Source organism: Prunus avium, chromosome 5 (genome assembly GCF_965620075.1).
Source record: "Prunus avium chromosome 5, drPruAviu1.hap1.1, whole genome shotgun sequence".
Lineage (NCBI taxonomy): Eukaryota > Viridiplantae > Streptophyta > Magnoliopsida > Rosales > Rosaceae > Prunus > Prunus avium.
The window spans coordinates 15590884-15617266 of record NC_142288.1 but is presented as its reverse complement, the minus strand read 5'-3'; the positions used below and the strand labels follow the sequence as shown (position 1 = coordinate 15617266).

The window sequence follows — 26383 nt, the reverse complement described above, 5'->3', positions numbered from 1 at the left end:
CTATCATTTCTGGTTGGAAGCTTGGTCATGGTGACATGAAGATGAGCTAGGGCTGCTGGTGGGATTTAGTGGTGAAGTGCATCAACCAATTCAAGATTTTCTAATACAAGTGCATCACCCATTTCAGATTTTCTAATACAAGTGCATCAACCATTTCAGATTTTATAATTCAAGTGTTGTATGCATTAGTCTTATTGAATTCTGATTTTCACTTCCCCTAGGCCTATAAATAGGGAAGTTCTCTAAGCTTGTAATAACACCCCAAGGGGGGGGGAGCTCTCAAACACTTCTCTAGAGCTCCCTTCCCTTCTCTCCCTCAAATTCTCTTAGTTTCCCTTTGTAGTTCTCAATTGTTGTAATAAGATCATTCTATTAAATTTTCTTTGTACTAAATATCAAACACTTTTCCTTTCTCTTCTTCTAATTCTCTAAAGCTTCCAAACACATGTTCTTCCAAAATCCTCAAAGTTCTCAAACATCTCTCTACTTCCCTTCTCTTCCAAAAGTCTCCATGTCTCAAACACTTCACAAACACATTTCTCTTCCTTCCCTAAGTTCTCAAATTCTCCAAGTTCACAAACATCCTCCAAGTTCTCAACCACTCTCTTCCAAATTCTCAAAGTTCCTAAACACTCTCTTCCAAAATCCACAAAGCTCTCAAAACACCTCTCTACTTTCTTCTCCAAATCCTCCAAGTTCTCAAACACTCTCTTCCAAATTCCCCATGTCTTAAACACATTCCCTTCCAAAATCCTCAAAGCTCTCAAACACATGTTCTTCCAAAATTCTCTAAAGTTCCCAAACACTTTCTTCTCCCTCCTCAAAGTTCTCAAACACTTCCTTTCTTCCTCAAAGTTCTCTTAGTTTCCTTAATGTTTTCTTAGTTGTAATTTATTTTTCTTTGTTATGTAAATTCTTTTCTTAAGTTTTCAAGTTGAATTAGTTTCCAAGTTTCAATTATGGTTTTTGTTCTTATTCATTATGCTTATAAGTTAATATGCTAGTTTGAATGATTGATCACCATTTAGGCTTGCATGTTAGCTATCTTGGTTTGAATTAAGAGTATACACCATGCTTTAATTCGAATTGAACTATGAATAGGAAGAGTATGTATGGACATTCGACAACAGGGATTAGATACATACTTGGTTGTTTAAAATGTTCTTCTATGCTTAATGGGTTCCTAATGCTTAATTTTAGGTTAGACAACAAATGATCAAATTAGGGAATTAGGAACACAAGGTTATGACCACACACCATGGCTTAATCATACTTTAGCTAGAATCAATCCATTAATCTAAATTGAACTTGGGAACTTATTTGCTTGAGTTACTTATTTCTTTCTTCCTTGTTTTATGTTCTTTGTTTTTGTTTCTATTTTGTGTAGGGAAACTAAATTGGATCATTCAATCACCAATCCCTGTGGAATCGACCTCGCACTTACATATGCTATACTACCAACGGTTCGTGCACTTGCGAGTATCACAAGTTGAGGATGCAGCTTAATCCATTTTGGTGGAGCTAAATCTACGCAACATCAGGCACTACCTACTTATACAATGGGAGTATTTCAGCTGCCAAAATCTTTGTGTCAGGAATTATCTGCTATGATTGCAAGGTACTGGTGGGGGAAGAGTGGTAGGAAAGGAATTCATTGGTTGGGTTGGAGAAAATTGTGTAAACCAAAATGGCTGGGAGGCCTTGGTTTCAGACACTTTGAAGCTTTTAATAAAGCCATGGTCGCAAAACAGGCTTGGCGTATTTTAGGGAACCCCACCTCTCTGGTGGCTAAGATGCTTAAAGCCCGATATTTTCCAGAGGATGATTTTATGCAGGCTAGTTTGGGGAGTTCGCCGTCACTGATATGGAGATCTATTCTGTGGGGACGTGAGGTTATTGAGGATGGCTTGCTTTGGAGGGTGGGCAATGGAGCTTCTATCCGTGTTCTCCAAGATAGGTGGATTCCAAAACCATTTACGTTTAAACCGTTGATGACTAGAGGGCTGGAGCGGACGTCTATGGTCTCTGACCTTCTAACGGCTTCTGGCTCTTGGAATTTGCCACTGTTAGAGCAACATTTTAGCTTGGAAGATCGGGATATCATTTCTGGCATCGCTTTGGGATCAGTTTCACAACTGGGTGATAGCAAATATTGGTTTTTCTCAAAGAACGGGAAATATTCCGTTAAAACTGGGTATCGTGTGGCGGTAAGGCAGTACGATGAGGATTTTGGAGTGGGGGGATCGGATCAGAGTGCTCAAGAAGGCTTCTGGAAGCGAATTTGGAAGCTAGCTGTCCCCAACAAAATTAAGATGCTGCTGTGGCGGGCATGTACTGAAATTCTGCCAAAGGTGATGCTAGTACGTATATATACACGGACAAGAAGAAACAACCACGACCTTCAACCCAAGTTGAAGGTTGAAGATGTCCCGGAAATAAGTAAATCAAACACTGCAATGAAAACCCTCAAGACAGATCTAGTTTTAGGCAACATAGTGGAACCTAAGATAGACTTGGATTCAATTTGTTGGAATTGCCAATTGAGCCTCTCAAAACTAACATTTAACAGATAACCCCATGCATCCAATCTGTCACACTAAATTATAGGCAATATCAATTTGTCATATTTTACTAATACTATTGAGTGTATTTGATGAGATACATTTTCCATTTAAAAGGCCCTTGGAATGGAAACCAACTAAGCAGGCTGCAATAGTGATGTGTATGTAGAAAGAAACTGAAGTAAATCATCATGTTTTTGCGATTTTTGGCGTATATGATCTCGAAGTATAAACAAACAAGTTTGATGGTTGGATCGTTGAAACTAGTTTCGTAGAATGCGTATGCCATCAAAACAATATATTCACTAACAATTAAGAGTTTAGTTATACTTTTCTTAAATATAACATAAGATTTTGTGGTATCCACTAGTGTACATATTTTAACTTAAAGATCAAATTCAATCATTGTATTCATATATGGTCAAGGAGTGTAGCTGTAAAAAATCATCAAAATTTGAGTTAAAATAACCGTTAAATCGTGATTTTTCATTTATAACCGTCAAAAAGTTTTGTCCCATTACTAGATCTCTGAATGTTTGTTTTTTGCGATTTTTGGGGTATACGATCTCGAAGTATATACAAACAAGTTTGACGGTTGGATCGTTGAATGGTGTGTGTGTGTGTATATATATATATATATTTATTTATTTATTAAGTTGCTTTAAATTTATTTATTTTGTACGTATAACACTTAATAAATTGAATAGTATATATATTTATTAGTAGCTTTAAATTTATTATTGTAGTTTGGATTGGGCTTTTGTTAGAAAAATATATTATTGTGGGTTTTATGTAAAAAAAAAAATATTTGAATTTGAAGGGAGTAAAGTCACATTTTCAGTAAACTTTATAATAATATATATTTTTTTTAAATATAACAATGGGGTCGTTGTGCAAAAACCAATAGCACGATGTCATAATGTAAACATGTGTCGGGCAAACCAATTATTATTTTTATTTAATTATACATTATAAATTTTAAGGTATAGTTGTTTTCATAAGTTTTTATTATTTTTTGAAAACTTTGCTCAACGAATATCAATATTTCATCGCCTAACCCTTATTTACTTATTTTTATATTTTATATTGTTAAACTAAATTATTTCTTTATTTTTTAATATTTTCAATCGTAAAATAAAATTATTTTATTTTTTATTATTCATAACAATTATTTTTATAAATATTGCGCTACGAACCAATTTTTCGTCTCTCAAAACTTTGTGCGACCAACAATTTGTCGTGCAAAACTCTAAAAAATTGGTGTGCGGGATTTTTTTGGTTGCGCAAAACTCTAAAAATTTGAGGGGGCACCAAAAATTGGAATTTTTTTTAATTATTTTTTTAAAAGACTTTGCGCGACTAATATAATAATTCGTCACGCAAAGTATACTCTAAAAATTCGGGCGGGTACCAAAAACAAGACGCGGGATATTTTTGGTCGCACAAAACTTTGCAAGACCAATAATTCGTCGCGCAAAACTCTAAAAATTCGGGCGGGTATCAAAAATAGGAATTTTTTTAATAAAAAAATTTAATACTTTGCGCAACCAATATAATGTTTCGTCGCGCAAAGTATACTCTAAAAATTTGGCGGGTACCAAAAATGAGAACTTTTCTTTAAATTTTTTTAAAGACTTTGCACGACCAATATATAAGATTTCGTCGCGCAAAGTATACTCTAAAAATTTGGGCGGGTACCAAAAATGCGACGTGAGAATATTTTCGTCGCGCAAAACGTTGAGCGACCAACAATTCGTCACGCAAAACCCTAAAAATTTGGGCGGGCACAAAAATGGGAATTTTTTTAAGACTTTGTGCGACCAATATAATTCATCGTCGCGCAAAGTGATACGATTTTTTAAACCAAAATAACTCCTCCACCATTTTCTCAATGTCTTCTACTCTTACCTCTCCTCTCTCTTTCCCTCTCCCCAAATCCGACCATTTCTCTCACACTCACTCCTCTCACTTAATCTCTCATCTCTCTCCACTACCTGACTCTCACTTACTCTCTCATCTCTCTTTTCTCTATCTCTCACTCTCACTCACACTCTCATCTCTCTCTCACTATCTTCTCTAATTCTCTCACACTCACTTCTCCCTCTCATTCTCACTCACTCAAAATCTTGGTAAAAAGTATATTCTCTCCAAATTTTAAATTTTTTTCATTAATATATGTTTTTGGAGTTTGTTTTGAGTTTGTGCCGGGTTTGGGGTTGAGTATAGGGTGAGGATTGGAGTTTGGGTTTGATTTGGGGTATAACAATTTTAGGGGAGATTATGCCAATTTTTTGTTATTATTTTATGTTATTTGACCATATTTGTTTTTTTGTAAGGAATCGTTGAGACTTTGATGGCTAAAGTTGAGGATTAGGACGCTATCGAAATATATCCTCCGCCACTACCGCCACAATAGGCTTGTATTAGGATTTTATTATTGTACTTTGTTAATTTGTGTACATTTTGAATATTATATATATTGGATAATTTGACCACTATTTTTCATATGTAATTTTATTTTGAATATGTCAATTTAAATTAAAGTAATTAAAAAAAATAAAATCATATAATTAAATTTAAAAAGTAAAAATTCGAAAAAGTTAATATAATTAAATTGATATAAGAGAAATAATAAAACAAAATGTCAAAACCTTGCGCGACAAAATATTTCGTCGCGCAAACTATTAAATTAGTTAATTATAATTAAAAAAAATTAAAAAACAAAAATTAAAAAAATTAAAAAAACAAAATGTCAAAAACTTATACTTTGCGCGACGTTATCGTTCGTCGCGCAAAGTATAAGTTTCATCGCGCAAAGTAGTTATGATTCGTCGCGCAAAGTAGTTAAGGTTCGTCTCTTGAAGTAGCTTTGAGCGACGTTAGGATTCGTCGCGCAAAGTAGTTAAGATTCATTGCGCAAAGTATCTCTGCGCGACGAAGAATTGTTTTCGTCGCGCAAACCTTCTTCACGAGCTTTGCGCCACAGATCTTGCACGACCAATATTTTGTCGCGCAAAGTTTGCACGACGAAATTGTATTTTGCGCAACAAACTTATTTCGTCGCGCAAAGTGTTTTTTGTAGTAGTGATTGGGGTCGCCAACCACACCAACAACAGAATCAGGAACACTTGTGGATTTAAGCAAATAATCAGACGACCCCCATCTGATGGCTTCCAGAGCATGTGGAAGTTCTGAGCCCATCAATTGTCCGAATTCTAGAACACTCCAGGACAACATTGTTGTTGTGAAGGCCATGGGAAAGTTGAACTTCACATTGTCCCCGGCATCATAGTAACCTCCTACAAGATCCATCTGAGAGGGTGGAACAAGAGCATGTCATGCATTTAGGTCCATGTTGGCTAAATTAGGGTTTGAACATGTGTGGAGAAACTTTGTATTTAATATATTATTAATGAGTAATTTTGTATATGATTTGAAAGTAATCGGTTCCTGTAATTTTTAGGTGTAACCAGTTGTATACAATTATATGTCTATCTCTCTCGTGACATGGTTAGTCAAGTGATGAGAGATATAGAGACATGGTTATATACAACAGTAGATAGGGAAGTTTTTCTCAACAGTGTTCTTAAGAGAGAGACCGAGAGTGAGAGAGAGGAACTTACACCAACATCAGAGCCATCCTTTAGACCAGAATCTTTCCTCCAAGTAATTCGTTGTGAAGATGGTAACTTGCCTGACCTTTGGCCTTCAAAGAACATAAGGCACTTTGACAGCATCAGCGTAGTTATGCGAACCAGAGTTTTGTGCTGCGGCCATTGTCAACATCCAAGATAATATTAACACCCTTGAAAGGTAACTAAGTACGCATGATTTTACTCATATTTTCTTTTCTTCACAACCCACTTTTACGTATCAAAATTGGAGAGTATTTCTAGCACTGGAGTATCAAGAAGAAAGCTAGGAACTTAGATATATTCTATACCCCTTGAAAAATTTGGAGAACAGCCCACTGATTCGATCAAAAGCTCAGTAAGCAGCTGTTTATATACCATGGATCCCTAATTCAACAAGGAAATTTTATTAGAAAAAAGGAAATACAATTTACGAAAGGAAACCAGGAAAAATCTTCCTATATGCTCATATGGAAACTTATTTTGGGAAAGTATTGTCCAAAAGGGACACGAAGAAACGCACTGTTATAGAAATTCAAATCCTGTACAATTTTTTTGTTGTTGCCAAAATGTACAATTAATTCATCTTCAATAGTTTCTTCTTAACTTATTTTGTTATGATTTATTCTAGCTTCTTGTGATTGTCAACCTTTTTTCTCTTGAGAAACCTGATAGTACGAGGGAAATTTTATTAACCAACAATAGGAAAACAGGAGCTTAAAACTTGACCCTGATTACACTATTTTAGTCAATCAACCCAAGTATATACAAGTAACTTCTTTCTTTCCATTTATGTTGCAAGGTTGCATAAATTGGACAAACCGGTCCAGTTACTGTCCAACAGTGACATGAAATAACTCTTATGTCACTCACTGAGAGTTACATTGAACAACTCTTGGGTCCAGGTCTGACAGTGACATAAGAGTTATTTCATGTCAATGTTCGATTGGTTTGTTCAATTTTGGAGGGGCTCGACCATTTTATCTCGTGTGAATGACTTTTGTATCAATTTCTTATAAAAAAAACTGAAAAATGATGCGGGTGGAGTGGAGTGGGGAGTAACTTCCTCTATATAATTACTTGAGTGGAATTTATTTTTTATTTTATGATTGAGTACATTAATATTTACCATTTCACCCCTATTATATTAATTTACAATCCTTTAGCACTTTGGTTTATCAAATATATTTTTTAGATTTTTAAATATTTTATCATTCTCTACATTTTACGCTATATATATAAACCAGTATCTATTGAAATCATAACTTGGTCCCAATATTTAATAAGTTTCTGTTTCTTGAAAAGATTGACATCGTTAAATTACACTACAAGAAAAAAGGTCAGTAGTGACCAATTTCCTTGTGACCACATGAATAATGATCACAAATATTGTGAATTTAATGACTAATAATAATACATGGTCACTAAAATAATTTACCCCTATTTTTTAATTTTTAATGACCAAATTTTCTGACCATTATTTAAATTAGTCACTGAAAACAACTTAAGTTATATAGTTAGTGACGAACGCATATACCAAGATAGCCTTACTTCTCTCATTTAATACATCAGTGGCCAATTAACTTTTTTTAAAATTTTTTTATTTTTATTTTTTCAAAACGCGCTCGCGTGGGGTGTACCGCATCAAAAGGAAAACAAAAAAGACGAAACAAGTCGAGCGAAATCCGAACGAGACCAGCGCGAGCTCAGAGTGAGAGAGACGCGAGCGAGAGACCAGCGCGAGCGAGACCATCTTCTTCATCGAGCGAGCGTCCTCTTTGTGGTCCTTTTCATCTCTGTGGTTTCGATTTCTAGGTTTTCTCCCAATATCATGTGAGCTTTCTATTTCTCTTTGGTTTCAATGTAAGTTTTGATTTCATTTGAGTTTGATTTGAGTGCGATTGTGACTCTGATTCTGATTCTCTATTCTCTATTCCCTAATTCCCTAATTCTCTATTCACTGTGATTTTGAGTTCCACTGTGATATCAATTTTCCTAACTATGATTTTGATTTCTCTTTGAATTTCGATTCTGAGGTGTGTTTCCAAAAAGCTTGATGCCCTAACTTCCTAATCTGTGTTGCAGAAGTTTTGATTTTGAGAAACGACCTTGAGGCTAGTGAGATCTTTTCTGAAATCAACTTTTGAGACTATCAGCTTCTCTGGTAAGAAATCTTCGATCTCTAGCTATTTGATTCCTAATTGGTTTTTGATCGGTGCATATTTACATATCATTTTGTACCCTTCTAATTTATGATTTGGTTATGTTTTTGAGTTAAACTTGTGCTTTTAATAAGTTTTGTATTTGTTTCAGTGTAATAAACTTAAGGACTCACTAATTGCATTTTGGAGACAAGTTAGCTCAAAACGGTGTCTACAGATCAGTCAACTTCACGGATTGGACTGTACTTGCTCAAGAAGAACCAGATGATGAGCCATACATCATTGGAAAGATACGGAAGTCTAGTTTCTGTATAATTTTACGGTTCATGATTCCGAGTCTTCTAGAGAAAGTTATACATGTTTTGGCAACTTAAGGTCAAATTCGGCAGCATCTGCGTTACTGGGCCAAAAATCACATTTGAAGGCCTTTCCGATTTTTCCTTGCGCTGGGCTGCATATGCTTGGAAAGATAAGACAAAGAGCTTCAAGATCCATATTTTTCCAGATTTTTCAGATTGAAGCCACAAGCCCAAAACGAGCCCACAAGCTGGCTGCAATGCATTGTCATGCATGACATATGCATGATGAAGTGTTGTTGATTGTGGGAAAGTTTGGTGAAGCATATTCAATACCTATTCTTGAGTGGAATTTTGCAGCAGCCAAATGAATTAATTGAAGTTGAAGTGGATGATGCAACACTAAGCTTAATGACAAGAAGAATTGTTTTCAAATGCAATTGTGTGTTAGGTTAAGTTGGTGAATTAAGTGTTGTGTGTTAGGTGAAGTTAGTGTGTTTAGATAATTCAATTGTATAATTCAGATTTTCACTTCCCTTAGGCCTATAAATAGGGAAGTTCTCTAAGCTTGTAAACACACCCCAAGGGGGGGAGCTCTCAAACACTTCTCTAGAGCTCCCTTCCCTTCTCTCCCTCAAATTCTCTTAGTTTCTCTTTCTAGTTTTCAATTGTTATAATGAGATCTTTGTGCTGAAATTCTCCTTAAGTTTTTCCAAGTTCTACTTAATTTTCATTGTTATGTAAATTCTTTTCTTTAGTTTCAAGTTTGATTAGTTTCCAAGTTTCAATTATGATTTTTGTTCTTATTCATTATGCTTATAAGTTAATATGCTAGTTTGAATGATTGATCACCATTTAGGCTTGCATGTTAGCTATCTTGGTTTGAATTAAGAGTAGACACCATGCTTTAATTCGAATTGAACTATGAATAGGAAGAGTATGTATGGACATTCGACAACAGGGATTAGATACATGCTTGGTTGTTTAAATTGTTCTTCTAAGCTTAATGGGTTCCTAATGCTTAATTTTAGGTTAGACAACAAATGATCAAATTAGGGAATTAGGAACACAAGGTTATGACCAAACACCATGGCTTAATCATACTTTAGCTAGAATCAATCCATTAATCTAATTGAACTTGGGAACTTATCTGCTTGAGTTAGTTATTTCTTTCTTCCTTGTTTTATTTATTTCCTTTCTTTTTCATTTCTGTTTTGTGTAGGGAAACTAAATTGGATCATTCAATCACCAATCCCTATGGAATCGACCTCGCACTTACATACGCTAAACTACCAACGGTTCGTGCACTTGCGAGTATCACAAGTTAAGGATGCAGCTTAATCCATTTTGGTGCAGCTGAATCTACACAACAGTTTTCATCTTCGTTCTTGCTTTTTCTTTATTCTTATTCCTATTGTTTTGTGTTCTACTTGATTGTAATCTGAAATGCTATTGGGGTTTGTAGATTTTAAATGCATACCAAGTCCATTAGCCTCAAAGGTCCTCATGATATGAAGCCTTTTCACTGAGCTGATGAACATCCTATATACCATAGAAATAGTGAACATACTGTCAGCATTATTTACTAGAAAGTAACAGAAAAAGGAAACTCCGGGAATGTCAAATTAGATGTTACTAAGCACATTGCTCTCGTTATTTTTTTAGGTTCACCATCCCATTTTCTTTTTAAAAAAACTCATAATTAGAGGTGGAAGCATACCCCCAAGGAACATCTCCTACAAGCATCCAATCTCCTTCTTTATCTTCATAAGTGAGTACAAACTCAGAGGATCCATCCAGAAGCTTAGAGGGTTTGGTTGTTTGTTCCTTGTCTCCACCTGATATGAGCAGAAAGCCATAGTCATACAATGGTAGTAACATCACATACACAATGCATCAAAAATGACCAATTGATGATCATAAAATGAACCAAAACAAAGAGCCTCCATTCTTTTGAGTTAAAGTCCTCGTTTCGATTGTGCCTATAGGAATTAATAAAGCTTAGAAATTTGTGTTGTATGAAATTTTGTGAAGGATGGTTTTCTCTGTGTGAGCTATTTTAAGAAAATTCTGTTCAGTTACTATTGTAGCTGCAGAAGTAATCTTACTCGAGGAAGGAAACTAAAATGAAAATCTGCATTTTTGCAGGTGGATAGAAGTGATGGCTCCTATTTTCTCGAGAGCTGCCTGGCGCTGTGTATGGCATATGATCCAAGTTTGTTATTTCTACTGTCCTGAAACTTCAAGATAGCTTTTCTATTGGCCTTAGAACATAAAGCACAACAAATTAGCCGAACTAATATGAATCTCATATTTTAGTCAGGTGTATGGTGTTAAGTTGTCAATGTAATTGATTATAAATTTTTTAAGTTGTTAGAAGATATACCTAATACTCTGTAAATCAAGCTTGATTCATCACACATTCACTCTCCCTTTCATGTATAGGATCACAGAAACAACAAATCTAAATTACATTGAAATGGTGTTAATTGTGATTTGATCTTTGCAGAATGACTTGATTCATGCATGGGGTGGATATGCAGCTTGGCTATTGTGCACAGGCAAGCTTCTCAGTTTACTGGTTATGTCATTTTTTTTATGCTTTCTTTTCTAAGGATTTCCTTAACGCTTCCTAAAGAGGACTTTCTGGTTTTGATATTTAAATAGGGCGATCGAACTAAAAATGTTGGTGTTGTGGATGTTGAGTACATAATCCATTATGGTCGCCCTACATTGGGAGGCTCAGATGAAAATGAGGTGAGAAAATGTTTGCTATCTTTGTGGTGCAAATTCCCAGTTTGTTTGAGGCTGACTAGTTAATGTGTTATTAGTATTTTGCAGGACCAGAGTTGATGTAAGTCTTGACATGTAATTTGTTCAGTTTATTAGGATTTTACTTGGATTAAAATTGTTTGTTGTGTATTTGTGTGTAGGTGAGGAGAGAATCGTACAACAAAATGAAGGTGTTCAAAAAGGAAATGGGAACGAGCTGTCAAGGAAAAAAAGGGTAATGCACATTATTGCCTTAACAATTTTGTTTGCATCAGAAATTTCTAGCATATGGATCTGAGCAGGAGGCACTTGAGCATTGACCTCAAACAGTGGGAGAGGATGATTGGAACTATCTACTTCAATTATGCAAAAAGATGAGTGGAAGGTGAGACACTATCTAGTTCCTCTTCTTGGCATTATGCTCATGCCTTCATTCATTTAGTGATTCCATTTTGAGAAAAGTCTTGGTAATTGATATTTTTCTGTCTCAGTGCTCTCTTCCCTGGTTAGACAGTTTTGTCCAAGGCACTATATAAACCTGACTGAGCATATTTAGATAAACTTTAAGCAACTAATTTGTAAAAGATGCGCTAGCTGGCTCTTGAGTTTAATTATTCTTGCATTTAGTTAATTCCCGGTTTAGTGCATCCCAAGTAAGAACTAACATTATTCTTTTTTTGATGCAGGTCTGATGGATAAAGGGCAGAAGACAATCTACTAGTGATGAATCTTATTTTATTTGTTTTTGCGAAGCACTTGACATTTAGGTTGAATAACTTAAATATGTAGCATTTTGTTTTTGAGATATCTTGTGAATTTGTTGGAAGAATGTTAGATATATGGATTGCTTTTGAATACAATGAATTATTTGATGCTATAAATTTTATCTACAGCACTGTTTAAATGAAATTAATTGTGATTTCATATTGTAATACAATAAATAAAGAACATGAAGAGGTAAACCTAATTAGTTACCAATTTTTTGAAATACATTAGTGACCAAGCAAGTAGGTCACTAATGTGGGCACGTGACCCAGTTTCAGTGACCAAAAGGCATGTTTTCGTGACCAAATTGTAAGCCCTTTAGTGACCAAAGTTGTGGTACCTAATAGCGTTTTTATTAGTGACCAGACAGGAATAGCCACTGATTCTTTGTGTTGTAGTGACCAATAGTTGACATTGGCCACTAAGTAGAATTTGTGACGAGCTTCTAGTGACCACCCAGTGACCACCAATATTTGGACATTGATTGCATTCAGTGACCAAAAAGGGTAGTTTCTGTGACCAAGTGGGTGGCCACTAATACCTGTTTTTCTTGTAGTGTAGTTCATGCATGACACACAGCAAATATGCTTTTCTTCCTTGATGAATTGAACAGATCAGGTGAGCAACTGCTAGATTCAACAATCATCACCAAATTATAAAGCCTGCAAAAGGACTAACTGAAATGAACCCAACCGCCCAAAGCATACATATCCTCTTTACTGGATATTGTTGTTGTAGAAAATTAAGCTTTCCTCGTACGGTTCATTTTTTTCTATTTGAAGTTCATTTGTTCGTGGGTTAAATCCATTGACTAGGTTTCGACTAAGTAAGGTTTACACAACTTGCTAGATGAGTCAGATTCTGGATTTTCTCTTCCTAAAATACCTTTGTTATACTTGGGACTTTATTTTTCAACCCGATTTGGTGAAATTTTATTATTGCCAAACTGGTGGCATTTGATGTTTATTATTTCTGATTTGTTTACAATTCATTTGGTTTCTTCTTCTTTAGGCGTGAGTTTCTTCTTCTTGTGCATGGGATTTATCTTCTCCTCCCTCCATCTCTCTTCTCTCTCACTCAATGGTATATATCTCCACATGAAAAGTCACTTAGCATATTTTTGGTGAGTCATAAGGAGGGGTTTTTGGAGTGTCAAAGATAAGGATAAGGAGGTATATATTTTTTTTTTTGAGAAATTCTGGAATTGCATTCATAATTCAGCCAAAAAAAATCACTAGTCACAAAGGGCCGTTAAACGAAGCGATCTAATATCAAAATTAAAACAATTTGGTATGCCTCCACTAACGATCACATAGGATCAAAGAAACTCTGGTATAGGCATCCCAACTAAGATTGCAAACTCAGAATAATCAAAAGGATAAAGCTTGAAAAAATCAAGCCATAACAATACAAATAAAACTCTTACAAAGAAGAGATGAAAAGCTCTCACAAAGGAGAGGTGTAAAGCTCTCACAAAAGGAGAGGTAAAAACTACACAGAACTCAAAGAATCTCTACAACTTATTCCAAATATAAAAAAACAGCAACAAAAAAAAAATGGTGGTGGAGATCTGACACCAAAACGCAGGTGGAGATCCGACGTCAAGATGCAGCCGCCTGTAATGGTTCAAGGAAAATCATAACAAAACGAAGACAAATAGGGGAAACCTTCTATCTTTGAAAATGGGGGAAGAGGAGAAAGGAGGAAGATAAGAGGGGAGAGGGGAGGAAGAACAGTGGCTTCCTCCTCAAAGTGAAAACGATTCTAAGAATGTTTTTTGGGACAGAGGGGACTAGGGTTTCTCTCGACGACAACAAAGGCTTGTTTGTTTAAAATAAGGTGGTATTCAATTGTTTTCTTTTTCCCTACATTTAAAGAAAATCTTATACGACACACAATTTATTCCATTGTTTGTAACTCTAATAGTCTATACAAAAATTCATCTACATATTTACTTCCAACCAAAACCCAATTTTGAAAACGGATGCCATGAAGGATAAAAGTTTCCCATTTCTTATTACTTATTTACAAAACCCTGCCATTTTTATTATCCAGCGATTTTTCCTAAACAATCCTTAATATCTAGCCTTTCCATTATTATGGTGTTGCTGGACTCAACAAATCAAAACATTCTCATAATATATATAATATATGTTCGTTCATAAATAATATGTATATATAGCTATACATATAAACCATAATTACATATAATGTAGGTATATTAAAATTAATGTAGGTATATTGGATGTCGTATAATGTAGGTAATTTACCTACACATATTTTCTTAGTAGGTATATTATTCAAATGGTAGGTATATTGGATGACATATAATACCTAAATCCTAATCGTAAGTACATTAAAATTAATGTAGGTATATTGGATGTCGTATAATGTAGGTATATTGGAATAGATAATTATGTACACTTTTTATAAATTAAAAACAGGTACACTATTCATACTAGGTAAATTATATTTTTCATAAAACAAACAATAAAAAGATTATTAGTTATTTTTCATAGAACAAGTAATAGGTACATTATTTTTTCAACATAATTAGTATGTACAGTATTATTCATAAACAATTATAAAGTAGATTATTAGTCATGTATAATTCATAAAAAGAAAATAACATAAACATTTTTATTAAACAAACCGATTACCTAAATCTGTATTTATTGTTAAATTTTAAAAAATATTTCCAAATTAATTTCTACATCCATTACAACCATTTGGAGATGTCTGTCATTATATACAATCCAATTAAAAACTGTTTCCATATTGATTCCTACATTAATATACAAAATGCAATAATGGCTTAGTTGGGGGTATTTTTGGAATCTGAAAAGTACAATAAATTAGATTGAGTGCTGCTATTTCCACCCCCCAGTCCTATTCCCCACCACCTTATCTTCCCACCCACCATGTAAATTTGAACAAACATTATCCTATTTTTACACCCGCCATTATTCCTAAAATACCCTTTAATTATTAATTCAAGCAGATTCTTTTTACTTTCATTCAAAGCATGCTTCAAACCTTCAACCCCTGTCAATCAAAACGCTTGGGATCCTCTGTAAAGTATTATTAAATTTTTTTAAAAATAAAGAAAATCGCTCTCAATGTTCATCGTCACTCCACCGAACGAAAACAATAACGGAGAGAAATGCCAAAATTAGAAAGAAGATGAAGAGTAAACTGAGCAAATGGAATAGAAAGCCTGTGCCCTTGGGTTCAGAAACTGAGGAGAAATATGATGGAATTGGATTGGACCCATCTAGAAATTTTGAAGCTTTATTGGAATTTTGATTTGGGTTTGGTCGGGATGAGGAAGAGAGGGAGGGGTTGGGGTTTGACAAGGATGAAGGAGAATATGTGTTTTTTTTAATCTAAAGTCCTTAAAAGTCATTTTACAAATGGATAAATTTGTTTTTAAATTTTGAAGATAAGGTGGGTGGGGAAATAGAATAGGTGGGTGGAAATAGAAGCACTCATCAGATTTTATGCTTAATTAGGTAACTTGCTGAGTTGGATCCTAGTCATGGGTTTTACTTATACAAATTGGGTATTATTTATAGGAACAAAAAGTGAAGGGTTGTAGTTACGGCGAATTGAATTTGAAGGATGTAAACCAAATTTACTATAATATTTAATATACATGATTGATTTGTATGAAATTTAATAGTATGGAGCCACTTATTAGGATTTCAATTTGATAATTGATTGGAGGGATTTGGGTTTTTTTTTTTTTTTTTCTAGTTCAATCGATTGTGGGAGGGGGGTTTACAAGCAGGGACGAATGCAGCTAATGGGCTGTATGGGCTATAGCCCATGCCAAAAAAAAAAAGAAGATTTTTATATGTGATGTAGTCTTAGCCCAAAAAAAAAAATATCTATAGCTAAATAGAAGGAATAGCCCACTTCGTACCTGCATTCACAGCAAACAGAATCAAAACTTACTTGAAATAGGGTTAATACACACCTACCACTTGATTGATAGATTGATTCACTTAGTGTTAACTCTTCCGGTTTCTATAGCAACAATAGAATGTGAATTTTCTTCTATGAGACTTATCAAAAATCGACTTCAAAACAAGATAGATGATGAGTTTCTTGCTGATTGTATGATACTTCACATAGAAAAAGAATTTGCTGGTAGTATTGATAACGAATCAATAATTACTGATTTCAACTCTTTGAAGCCTAGAAGGGTACAACTCAAATAGTTGTATTATGTATTTGCATTTCATGTTTATTTATTATTATCTTTTTTTACTAGTTTATATCTTATGTACTAGATGTATTTTGAGGGTACGGCCCAATATATCCCCTTGATTAGGTGTATAATTTTTGTTATCAATGAAATTCACTCGTACTGTCGAGTTTGTTTATAAGGGAAATCCAGCCCAGTGTATTTTGAAATCCTGGATTCGTCCCTGTTTACAAGTATTCATTGGGTGCTTAGGGTTTTCAAACCTTTGCCCACATACAGATAAAAGTAGAAGAGCTCAACCAACTAAGCTATATTCATATATCCACGTGATTATTAACCAAATCCATAAAATGATGCAAGTCAACTATAAAATCTATTAAGCAAAAATATGGGTTATAGGCCAATTGGTCAAAAGCAATATGCATGTTTCCTTACATCCTAATTCTCATACATTAATCTTTATCTAATATGTAATTTAATTAATTCTTTTGAATTTTCTGATATGCGAGCAGTACTTTTTGACGACAGCAAGAGAAGTAATTAAATCAGTCACGTATAAACTGGGTTTGCTAACTTTTCTAATGTCTATTAGGAAAGAATCTGTTTAGGACTCCTTCAGCACTTATGTTTACAAGTGTTATTTTAAGAACTTCTTCTTATAGAAGAATGTCAAAAAATTTAATAAAAATTAAATTGCTTTATGAAAAAGCGCACTTAGAAGTGATTCTTATAAAACCACTAGTAGGTTTTATAATCTATAAGCACCTTTAAATTTTTCTGTCACACACTATTAAAAATGCTTTTAGTTGTCAGAAAGCATTTTTAACTTTTTTATTTAAGAAACTTTGACGTAAAAAAAGTGTCCAATAAGCTTGATATGGTAAATTTTAACTCTGACCATGATAAAAATGTTCACATACAAAATGCCGACCTAAAACTATCATCTCTTGAAGTATGCGTCAGTGAACTTACAAGGATCTCACTGATAGTCATTCATGCATTAATCTATCAATTTCCAAGAAACCTAGCTTTGGATCTATCTTCGATTTACTTAGGTTAATTAGATCAAGATCATTGTTTTCTGCATGAAGTCCTAGGGATCAAGATCATTGTTTTATCTTATTATACCATATTATGTAATAACTGGCATAAGATTCAAGGCAAAATCTAGATTTTAACTCCCTCGGGAGAAGTTACTTTGGTCTTTATAGTTTAAATTTTTGCATTTTAACACATGTGGTACTGGCTATTACAATGATCATTTAGTTTTGTCCATTTTTATTATTTTGACAAAATGAGCACATGACAAGTACATGTAACTTAAACTGACGGAATCAAGTGATTATTGCGGCAGTTATTAAACGTAAGTGTTAAGATTGCGGAAATCGAAACTACATGTATGAAAGTGAAATTTATCACCTAAACTAACAAGGACCAAAATCGTTTCGACACAAGAAAACCAAAACCGTTATTTCGAAAAAAATCCCAACTAGCAGCCATGAATTTGAACTATATTGTGGATATAGAACATATGGAAATGCTTATGTTTTTTTAATAGTCATAAACACAAGAGTGGGAGATCTAGGATTCTCGGGTCATATAGGGTCATAATGTAAAAGTGTCGAAATTTCTTTCTGCTAAACGGTTGTGGCTTTTTTTAGGACAAATGAGTCATTTTCTATCCAATTATTTTATAAAAAAAATTTAAAAATAATAATAAATAAATAAAAACTGACACACACACTAATACTCTACCATCAACCCCAACCTACCCTAGAAACCCTTTGTCCAATACCCGGAAAAAGAAGGGTTTTTGAAGATCTCAGATGCAGCAATGTCTATTTCAAATATATCTCTCACACACATCTTGTACAATTTTCTCTCTATCCTCTTTAGCAAAGATCAATTATCTGACTTTTTGGGCTTATAATCATTTGGTAGAGCAAGTTATTGAGAAATAAATCTAGAGCAGTGACCAGCAACCAAGCTTTAATAGCTGACCACAACTCTCAATGATCTCCAATTCAAATAACAAAATCATATCACTAAATTCTAATCCATGAAGAACATGTATCAATTTCATAAAAAATACAAATTCTACTAACTTGAAACTTGAAATGATGGGAGGGAGCGGCAACACAAGGGGTTTGGGAATCAATAAAATTACAGGAGGTTTTGGGTTGCTGCCCATAACTATTCTTTTTCCATGTCTTTTTATTTATTTTTTATTTTAATGTTACCTATAACCATGTGTAACTAAACACTTTCTTGTTAGCATTGGATTTTTAATCACTATTTTATCCATGATTGATTGCTTGGATGCTTAGCTACCATCTAGGTTTTTGATTGAGTTATTTGATGCAAACTTGCATAAATACCATACGGAGTTTGAGACTTGCTTCTCGTGATTAAGAATTGTGATTTGCTTAGGGTAATTAATATCATATTCCTAGGGAGTTGCATGGCTTATATTGGATTCCATTAGGCTTAATGAATTCTTGCATGATCAGATTTGACTAAATACCATAGTCGAATTGCATGTTAGGGTATGTGAGTTAGCCTAAATACCATACAGATAATTCTCGCTAAAGGGAATTAGTCAACAATATAATTTGAGTAACGAAGAGGAAGGGAATAAGAGATTAGAGAAGAGTATTAGGAGTGGATTCATTGTCCTAGTGCCGTCATATCTTATTGAAAACCAGTTATATTGTCCTTTGTTTGTGTGTTTAATTAATTGTTTTCTTATTTGCCTTCAAATCATTTATTTTAAAATCTCGTTTATGTTTATGTGTGTAAGTTATATGTTTGAATTCCATTTTAATTTGTCTAAGTGTTTGTTAAGTTAAATTAGGTTTAATTACTTCAAAGTTAAGAAATCAACCCTTATGGTAATGACCTCGTGCTTGCCTTACTAAATTACGATTGACCTTGTGCACTTGCGTGTATAATTTGTGTTCAAATTAACCTCTATTTTGTAGGTATCTAAAATTCACAACATGCAACTCGAGTTCGTATCGAGTTTGGATTGGTTTTGTACCATTTGAGCTCGGCTCAGGATAGAAACAAGTCAAGGTGGAAAGTGAAGCAAATGGCGTTTTTCAATTTGAATTAGTCAAATGAGTCAGGATCTAAAGTGGATATAAATCGGGTCTTTTGAGAGGTCATCTATTTTCCGTTGTTAGACAGGGAATTAACACAATTAAAGGGTTGTTATAAAATAAAATAAAGTTGTTCACAGTTCCTCATTTTTAGATCCTCTAGCGAGCACGACTGATTGTACATTTGCGCTTCCGCACTAAAATGCATAAGGGTAATTGGGTAGCACAAATAGCTTTCTTCAATTTTTAAAATGACGTTAGGTCAATCTCAGAGTTGTTCTAATTGAAGTGGAAAGACAACTTGCATGTAGTCCATATTTTGCATGCTAAATATTGTGTCATTGAAATATGTATATCAACTTATCTAAATATTGTGTCATTGAAATATTGACTTGAAACGCATTGCATGCATGGGAAGTAAATTTCTAAATCAACACCTTTTAAAAGAAAACAAAAATTATCTATTTGGATAATAAAAAAATAAAATAAAAGTACTCAAACATTGGTGTAGAAACTAAAAACCACGCAAGGAAAAAAGAGACATGCATAATATAATAAAGAAAATACTTCCCTTCTTATCAAGTAAATAGAAGTTCCTATATTTCTACCAATAGTAGTGTGACATGTATGCATATAAGTTTTCATTTTTTGTGTTTTTGATGAATTATTTTTATATATATGTCAAATTATGATTCGCAGAAAAGAAGAGTATTTCCTTACAGGTAAGGAAGTAGTATCCATATAATAACATGGTTGCCATCCCACAAGCTTGAGAGATTATAGAATACTACGATAGTACAGTTACGTGATATATATTGTACATGTGTTATATTATAAGTGGATATTTATAGATACTATTCCCTAAAAGGGGGGGGAAATAAACTCTGTCATCCATCCATATTATAACACGTGTATAAGATGTACCATATAACCATACTACCATAGTATTCTATAATTTCCCCACAACCTCACCCATTGGTATCTCAATAATAGTGATTTAGCATTATTTAATTATTTAATTAGGGACGTCCAAAATCTTAGGCATAATAACAAGGGGTTTTGATATATTATTAACAAAAGTGTACATTGAAGGATGTCATATTTAAAAGTTACATGAGGCCCACCACCATGCACTCAAAACGGAGAACATGTGGGAATGTGGGGTTTGGTTTAAATTTTCCATTTTTATTTTCTAATTACGAAAATGTTTATTCTATTTTATGATGGCAAATTATGCTGGCGATGAAGACAATGTAATTTAAGTTTTTTTTTTTTTTTTTCTTTTGGAGGTGGGAGGGGATCACACATGAATAGCACATGGGTTTGGGATGCAACCAGACAAGCTTCTGTATATTTTGATCCCAATACAAATGCTGAGATGTTACTCTCACAGAAACATGCTTTGCTCATGCCTCACTCCAACCAAAATACATGATTCCAGGTTGGCAATTAGGCATTTTTTTCTTAAGTTTCATATGCACATTGTTGACGCATTCTCTGACAACAGGGATGGAACCACAACTAAGGCTGTGGTGGATTGTAGCCCGTAAATTTTGAAGAAAAACTTATAATAAACCACAACAAGTTTGCTGCCTTTTGGTTTTTTCCTTTGCAAAATCTGTTGCCTTTTGGTTTTTTCCTTTGCAAAATCTGCTGCCTTTTGTTTTGTTTTGTGTTCTCTTTCAAGAACAGAACAGTACGTTAACCTAATTATATTGATCTTCTGTTTACAACTAATATATATGTGTGAAACATAATTATTTATATTTTTGCACTTTGCATCTTAGAAGCTTATTAGGTTGATGTCAAAAAAAATTAACGGATTCAAACTACAGAGGAAAGATTTTTTATTTTTTTAAATTTAAAAAGAGCATTAGATTTTAAGCTAAAAATTTTAGTAGCCCACCCACCGAAAATTCTTGATTCCTCCCTTGTCAGACAACTTAAGTTTTTGGAGTTACGATTGTCTGACATCATCAGAGCATTCTTTACAAAATATCGTAAGTCAATTCCCTTACTCAACATCTTTGTTGGTTTGCAGGGGTTGCATTTATATATGATTGTATCTTCCCCTCTATCTATTTGTCTCTCTATTTGTCTCTCTACGCGCATGATGACTATGCATGTAAGGGAGCGTGTAAGCTCGATATGCATTGTTAATTCATTCCCCAACAACTTAATTTTTTGAGACTAGCTACTAGGGGCATGTTTGGGAGGCCTCATTGGACTGGACTGGGTTAAACAGCACTCGAAACCCATGTTTAGTAAGAAGGGGGACTAACTTAAATGAGATTATATAGTCCAACAGTATAAAAAAAATTGCCTCACTCGCTCGTCCATTATAGCGAGCTTGAAACATGGTTCGCAAAATAGCTGGCTCGCTAAACAGAACACGTGAGTTTGACGATAACCAGTTTCTTCTTCTTCTTCACCCAAAACTGTCACCACCATAAACCCAGCCGAACAACCAGAATCACCACAGATCGTCATCAAACCCAATCACTCGAACCAACCACCACCAATTCAAACCCAGCCACTTAAATCAACCACCACCAATTCAAACCTAGTGAAACCACAACCCAATTCAATCACCACTGTCAAACCTGTTAGCAAGATATCCCTATTCTATTAGGATATTGTTTTATTTATTTCTCTTTGTATAGATATTATGTAATTAGGATACCACTTATTTTCCTAGTTTAATCCTACTAGGGTTTACATCCTGTATTATAAATACCTCCTTTTGGAGAATGAAATATATCTGAAAATATTCTACCCATATTGTTTGACTTGGCATCAGAGCCGACTTTCTGGTGACCTGTGTGTGTTGTGCCCACCCGTGTTCTACTCTGTGCCCTAATTTCTTTTTTAGGGTTCTTGTGCCGTGTTCTACTCTGTGCCCTAATTTCCTTTTAGGGTTCTTGTGCCCGTGCCTGTGTTGTGTTTATCGTATCTGCTTTGTGTTGTGTTTGTTTCCGCTGCTATCATGGGTGATGATTCCAAGGTTGTGATTGGTACTAGTGCGTCTACATCTACGGAGTCACGTCCCTCGCGTGATTACTCTACCCCGATTGCGTCTGACAAATTGGATGGCTCCAATTATGCCTCTTGGTCTCGTGGTGCGCGTATTACGATTACTAGTCATCGTATGGCAAGTTGGATCAATGGGAAGAAGCCTGCTCCGTCTCAAGATTCCGCTGCCTATGCTGAATGGGAGGAAGATAATTGTCTGGTGCAGTCATGGCTTCTTAATTCCATGACTAAACCAGTTCGTGCCTTGTTCGAACATGGTGATACTGCCTATGATATATGGGAGGCTGCTCGGAAGACCTATACTGTGACTCAGAATAGTTCTCGTTTGTTTCAACTCCGACGGCAATCCATCCTTATAGGTCAGAATGGTGAATCCGTGAAAGTGTTCTATGAAAAACTTCATGCTATCTGGCAAGAGATTGATTGTGTACGTCCGCATGAATATAGTTGTTCTACTGATGGGGCTCGTCGTCTGAAAGAAATTGAAGCCGATCGAGTTTATGATTTTCTTGGCGGGCTTGATCCACCGTATGATGGTGTTCGTAGCCGTATTCTTGCTCTTAGTCCTGTTCCACCTCCTCTCGAAGCCTATGCCATGGTCATGGAGGAAGATACTCGTCAGTCCGCTATGCTTGGAGGGGGATCGCTGGCTCTCAAGGTTGACCCAGCACGTCAACGACCGGTCGCCCAGCACGACGCGACCGGTCGCTCTCCGTCTAGGAAGTTTGGATCTTCTGCTGGATCTCGTCCTTCCGCCCCTACCTCTACCTCTCTTGAAGGTCCGCTTAAGTGCCGCCATTGTAATGGGAATCATTACTCCGAGAAGTGTTTTAAGGAGCATGGTTATCCTGATTGGTTTGCTGACTACAAAGTTCGTATGTATGGCCCCAAGGCCACTTACACTGTGACTCCTGATGAGGCCCGTCCTCCGGCTCCATCTGCAAATCTATGTGCTTCCGATACTATGCCAGGTATGGGTTCTACTACATGGATAATTGACACTGGTGCTTCTGATCATATGACTTATAATGATAATATGTTTGATGAGTTGTCGCATAACCCCCGTGACCCCTATATTACTAGTGCTAATGGTTTACCTTCCCCAGTTACCGGTGAAGGTACCATCCATCTCACCCCTTCTCTACCTCTATCTCATGCCCTCTTGGTTCCCAATATTCATTACAATTTATTATCTGTTGGGCGTTTACTTGATACACTTAACGCTTCTGCTACCTTCTATTCTACCCATTGTTTTTTCCAGGATCTCAGGACTCACGAGAAGATTGGGCATGGTAAACGGATAGGGGGGTTATATTACTTACAGTTGCCGGCTGCAGCAGTTCGTGATTGTGTCGCTAATAAAGCTCTGAGTGGCAGTGTCAAAGACAAGCAACAACTTTGGTTATGGCATCGTCGCTTAGGACATCCGTCGTTTGGTTAACTTAGACATTTGTTTCCTTCGTTATTTAGTTCGTGTGATGAGTCTAGTTTCAAATGTGAGACTTGTGTAATGGCCAAGAGCCACCGTACTGTTTTTCCCTTAAGTAATAATAAAGCTGCTGTGCCTTTTGAGTTAGTACATTCTGATGTCTGGGGTCCTGCTCGTGTGACTTCTCATGGTTTCCGTTGGTTTGTTACGTTTATTGATGACTGCACTCGCTTAACATGGGTGTATTTGATGAAGAATAAACATGATGTTGCCTCTATTCTTCCTGACTTTTGTGCCATGGTGTCTACTCAGTTCTATGCTCGTGTTAAAGTTTTTCGCACTGATAATGGCGGTGAATATGTGAATCATACCTTGGCCCAGTTCTTTCGTGATCAAGGTATCATTCACCAAACTACCACTCCATTCACACCTCAACAGAATGGTGTGTCTGAAAGGAAGAATCGTCAGTTACTTGAAGTTGCTCGCTCTCTGATGTTGGATATGTCTGTTCCCCATCATCTTTGGGGACATGGTGTCTTGGCCGCTGCCTACTTGATTAACCGTACTCCTAGTCGGGTTCTTGATTTCAAGACTCCACTTGATGTGTTGTGTGCTCTTACTCCTCCGGTTTCGGTCTCTAAGTTACCTCCGAAGGTGTTTGGGTGTGTTGCGTATGTTTATGTCTACTCCCATCAACGGAGTAAACTTGATCCTTGTGCTCTCCGCTGCGTCTTCATTGGTTATTCTACTACTCAGAAGGGTTATAAGTGTTATCACCCGCCTACTCAGAAGGTACATATCACTTTGGATGTCACATTTCATGAAGAAGTACCCTATTATGTTTCTCCCTCCTCTCCAATTCAGGGGGAGAGGGGGAGTGAATTGAAGAGTTTCGGAGTGGAAAATATGGAAGTTTTTGGAACTGAAGAAGGAATTTCTGGCGAACAGGAAGCGACCGGTCGTAGGGAAGACGCGACCGATCACCAACGAATCTGTGATGAAAATGACCGGTCGCACATAGGAAGCGACTGGTCGCCTGCCTCGACGAAACAGTACAGTACCGATACGAGCGAAGCGATCGGTCGCAGTGATCTCACGACCGGTCGCCAACGAATCTGCCCAGGAAACGACCGGTCGCACATAGGAAGCGACCGGTCGCTCACCTCGACGAGCGACGACAGTACCGATACGAGTGACGCGACCGGTCGCGAGGAAAGTCACGATCGGTCGCTAGACGATATTTTTGGTGTTTTCGAGCCTCTCTCAGAAGGACATAACAGTGATATTGGAGACACTCGTACAGATGAAATTGATAATAGACCCCCCTCTACCCTGCCATTGCCTCAATCAAGTTGTGATAATGAGGTACTTTCTAGTGATGTGCCTACCTATTCTTTGCCCCCACGTACTACCCGTGGGAAACCTAAAGTGCAATATTCTCCTGATATACATGCCAAGTCTAAATATCCCATTAACCATTATATGTCAACTCATCGTTTATCTAAGTCATGCATCATATTTGTGTCAATTATCTAGTGTATGTGTGCCAACTAAGTTGCAGGATGCTCTTTCTGATCAAAACTGGGTAGATGCAATGCATGTTGAGATGGAAGCCTTGAACAAGAATGCTACTTGGGAGTTAGTTCCTTTACCAAAAGGAAAAAAGGCAGTTGGGTGCAGATGGGTGTTTACTTTGAAGCACAAGGCTGATGGTTCCATTGACCGTTACAAGGCAAGATTGGTAGCAAAAGGGTATACTCAGACATATGGAGTGGATTACACAGAGACTTTTGCTCCAGTAGCTAAGCTCAACACTGTACGCGTACTCTTATCCTTAGCTGCTAACCATGACTGGCCGCTGCTACAATTTGATGTCAAAAATGCATTCCTCCATGGTGACCTCAAGGAAGAAATATATATGGATCCTCCGCCGGGTATCCCTGTGACCTCTAAGGAGGGTGTGGTGTGCAAGCTACGGAAATCCTTGTATGGATTAAAGCAGTCTCCAAGAGCGTGGTTTGGAAGATTTGCTGCATCCATGAAGAAGTTTGGGTATGTGCAAAGTAACTCTGATCATACTTTGTTTCTGAAGTGTCATAAAGGTAAATTGACGGCTTTAATTATTTATGTTGATGATATGATTGTGACTGGAGATGATCATGTAGAAATACAGAGTCTTCAGAAGTATTTGGCTTCCGAGTTCGAGATGAAATCATTAGGTGATTTAAAGTATTTTCTTGGGATTGAAGTTGCCAGATCTAAACATGGTATTTTTCTATCCCAAAGAAAGTATGTTTTGGATTTACTTGCAGAAACTGGAATGTTGGATTGTAAACCAATTGATACCCCTAGTGAGTAGAATCATAAGTTGGGGATATATCCCGATCAAGTTCCGACTGATAAAGAACGTTATCAACGACTT

At 35.8% G+C, this 26383-nt stretch overlaps 1 long non-coding RNA gene across 2 annotated transcripts; it reads left to right on the top strand.

Moving 5' to 3' along the window:
* The first annotated feature begins 7812 nt into the window (after window positions 1-7812).
* Window positions 7813-12311, top strand: LOC110755829 (uncharacterized). Of its 2 annotated transcripts, none has more exons than XR_015835814.1 (7): window positions 7813-8026; window positions 8279-8357; window positions 10800-10866; window positions 11161-11212; window positions 11319-11408; window positions 11585-11808; window positions 12110-12311. It is a non-coding gene; the product is annotated as an uncharacterized LOC110755829 (long non-coding RNA). The 2 variants fall into 2 exon arrangements; XR_015835813.1 differs by having other exon boundaries at window positions 7819-8026; window positions 11585-11658.
* The last annotated feature ends 14072 nt before the right edge of the window (window positions 12312-26383 follow it).